The sequence below is a fragment of the Populus alba genome, chromosome 5 (genome assembly GCF_005239225.2).
Source record: "Populus alba chromosome 5, ASM523922v2, whole genome shotgun sequence".
NCBI classification, from domain to species: Eukaryota; Viridiplantae; Streptophyta; class Magnoliopsida; order Malpighiales; family Salicaceae; genus Populus; species Populus alba.
The window spans coordinates 4,048,056-4,051,829 of NC_133288.1; the positions used below are offsets into that span (position 1 = coordinate 4,048,056).

The following is a 3,774-nucleotide window of genomic DNA, read 5'->3' on the forward strand; positions in this document are numbered from 1 at the left end:
TTATTTCTATTTATTTTGAATTTATAATTTTATTGTATTGTCCTGAAAACATTGATAAACCCACTAGTTTATTTGAATGATTTGTGTTTAATTGTTAATAGTATATTAATTTTACTCTAATTTGATGATTTGTGTTTAATTGTTTCTATTTATTTTGAATTTATAATTTTATTGTATTGATATAATTATTGAATAATTTGTGAATTGTAATTGTTAACGTTGAATTTATCTTAGGATTAATAGTTTATCTTAATTGTTAACGTTTTTCAAGTGAGAAGAGTATGTCAGCAAGAGAGCCATTGCTCATGTACTCGTATACCAGGAGCCTGTGATGTTCATCATGGCAATAGCCGAGCAGACGGACTAGGTTTCTGTGATGTGTTTTCCCAATGACTTTCATCTTATTCTGAAATTCTCTTTCCCCTTCAGCAAGAGCTTTCTCCAGTCTCTTGACAGCAACAACCTTCCGAGTAGTTGATATTATCCCTTTATAAACTGTCCCAAATGATCCCCCGCCAATTTCTTCCTTGAAACCACCAGTAACATCTTCTAGCTCTGCATAAGTGAAAGCTCGAGGAGCAAATTCCTCATTCAATCCTGTACTATCATTTTTGGGCACCTTTTTATATGCCAATACATGATATCTGTAAATGATGATTCCGAAAATCGCCACCATAGCAAGCCCAAAAGCAACAACTGAACAACTTATTATTACGATTCTCCTGCCAGTGCCAAGGTTCTTCTTCTCGGTTATAGGCTCTTTTCTGTCCATGGAGGATATGGCTCTCCCCACCTTGACGACAGCCAAGTTCGAACTTTCCAAGTTTCTCCTCCCAAATCTCAAAGGAAGCCTTTGCTTTCTGCAGTACTGCCCATCAGTTACAGTCTTCCAAACAGGCTTGCTTACAATTGTCTTTCATTGTTAAAGACAAAACGGAGTACGAAACATCTTCCCAGACAGTATTAGACAGCTCTTCCATGGTGTATGTGCTACTTCCATTCTTGTCCTCGCAACTTTCAGCATTGAAATCCCTCTTACAGCCAGAAGTCCAATTTCCCTGGGTAACAAACTTAAATCCAGGAAGACAAATACATTCAGCTTCCTGATCCTTCACAACACAATATCCATTAAGACCGCATGATCCCTTGGGTTGGCACTTATCGCTTGTGGAAGACCACACAGCTGACCAGTTTCCATTCAGTGTCAGATTTTGTGAATATAATCTGAAAATCCCATCAGCATCAAGTTTCATCATATTAATTGTTTCTTTCGTGGGATATCCTCCATCTGTAATGTTTTTTATGTTGAAACCTGTGGAATTGAGCAGGTAGAGACGGCCATCCGGATCAAGATTTAGGGTCACATCACCTCCATTAGATTTAGGATCAAAATAAGCATATGTAGCTGTATCTGGAGTATTAACAGGATACTGCACAAGGTTGCCATCAGTTTGCATCTTGAGCAGGTAAATACCAGTTGAGAGTTCAGTTTCTGAAACAGGAGAAACCAGCTCTGCCCCTGCTCTGAGCTGCTGAGTTGGCAAAAGGGTATCTGTTGGGTGGTCAAAACTCTGCCATATAATCTCGCGATCAGAATTATATAGAACAAAGTTGCCTGAATCAGACATAGAAGCTAAAGAAGCTGGCTGGGAAGCAGAAACTATCGAAGTCTCACCCCCTTGTGCTGATGTCAAGACAACCCTGCCATTTCTGGTGAAGAGCAAGGTCGCATTACTGGGGACTGGGGCGTCATCCCTTCTAGCAGCCCACACAACAGTCTTTTGTGAAATCCCGGATAGAAAAACCCCTATAGAATAGCCGTCGCGTTGTCGGAAAAATCCGAAAGCATAAAGACCGGAAGGTGACAACCATGAGGAGTTTGTGATAGGTGTTAGAGAAGATCCGAGGGTTATATTGGTCTCTCTTTGAGCTGAAGCTGCAAAAGATAAGGCGAGAAGAAGAAAAAAGATGATAGAAGCCATGGATAGGGATTTAGCTCTTGTGTGGTATGGGAGTGTCAATATAAGAATGTCTATTGTTCCAGCACTCCAGTCTATTTCTTTGGTTTCCAGCAGTCGAGCCAGGCACACAGAACATGAAAGTCTAGCCATAAAATCCACCGCGTTTCCCTACCAATTAGTGGAAATTGTTGCTCTTAGTCTTATGCTTTCAAAGTCAATGCAGTCAAGTCACTGAAAAAACTTGGCAATTACTTGGCGCTGGTCCCCTTTTTCCATCTTGGTAGCCACCATTTGAACAGCCATTTGCTAATTTCCCCGGGTCTGTTCTTGGTTCTAATTTTCTGCAGCAGATTCTTTTTTATTTGTCAAGTACCATCAATATGCTTTTGATCACACAATCTTTAGCTTCCTGCAGACAGCTTCAACTACTTGAGAGATGCCAATTGTGGTGCTAATGCTAATACCCCGCCATAATACTAGGGCAAGGCAGAACAACTGGATTATATTCATGTCCTTCGATGCAAAAGGCTAGATAGCAACCTCACTTTCTAACAAAAGATCATGTTATAATTAACCTTTATGGGAAGCTTAACTAGTCAGGTCGAGTTTGTTTTTCAATAATCATGAGTTTGAGTTCTTTCAGAATTATTGAAAATTTACATGGTCATTAAATTAAGGGTATGTGGGATTAGTCGAGATACACACAAGCTAACCCAGACATCAACATTAACAATAGTAAAAAAAGATCATGTTATAATTTATTTGCGAAAAGTAGGGATTTTGAATTCGGGTAATCTCAACAAGGTTGTACTTTTCTTTCTCCAGTTCAACTTGGATCTTCCTCTGTTCTCATGTTTAGCTTCCTGCAAGAACATTCCTTCCGAGGCACATTTTTCCTGAAATTATACTATATATGGGAACTTTCAAGTTTTGTTTGAAATAAAACTTTTATTTGCTTCCTCACGATTTCATTTTAATCTCGAATTTAAGAGATTTTTTCGTAAGTACACTAGTTTGGATATGAATGGCCAGCGTGAAACTTCATAGAAGATGGATTTACTCTCAGCTACCTAAATGAATAATCTTAAAACTGAAAATTGGAATTCAATGGACCGTTGATTCTATGGTTTTTTCCACACGTATTTTGCAGGAACAGCAAGTGGACGTATGAGTAAAGTAATGTATCTCTTGTCTTTGGCTGTAACCGGTCTTTCTTTATCTTGTAATAACAAGGTGAGTTCGATTCAGGGTTCCGCTGTATGACTATATTCAGAGTATAATTAAGGTGGTACAACAGGGACTGAGTCAATGTACAACCGAGCATTTGCTGGCAGACTCTTCTCAGCAAAAATGTCTTCTCTGACTGGCTTCAAAGCCATGGGTGCTCTTTGAGGGGCTTTATAATTTATTTGTTAAAAATGTGCTGTTAAAAAGTAAATATGTAAATCTTCATGGGAGATTTCTAACAGATGCATTCTACATTTTTTTTCCCGGTAAGTTTTTTCTAACTTAAAAAACAAAAATTTCATGCATATAAAATTAGATATCATCACATAAAAAAAATAGAAAAAATTAAAATGCTCAAGGTTCGAAACCTAATATTAAAAACTGAAATTAAAAAATAAAATATTAAAAAAAAAAACTTGAGTCAACTCACCACATATAAATTAAAATAAAAAAATAATTTTTTTAAAAAAGTACTTAGAAAAACTCATAGCATTATGAATTGAAATTGAAAATGTTGTTGAAAGTCATGTTTATTGTTGCACAAGACTCCGTATACTATGGATTGAAAGAACACATGGATGACTTT

The 3,774-nt window shown here is 37.3% G+C and overlaps 1 pseudogene; it reads right to left on the bottom strand.

Annotated features, from left to right (window-relative positions):
• Positions 1-256: 256 nt before the first annotated feature.
• On the bottom strand, positions 257-2,264 carry LOC118055676 (G-type lectin S-receptor-like serine/threonine-protein kinase LECRK3; annotated as a pseudogene).
• Positions 2,265-3,774: the final 1,510 nt, after the last annotated feature.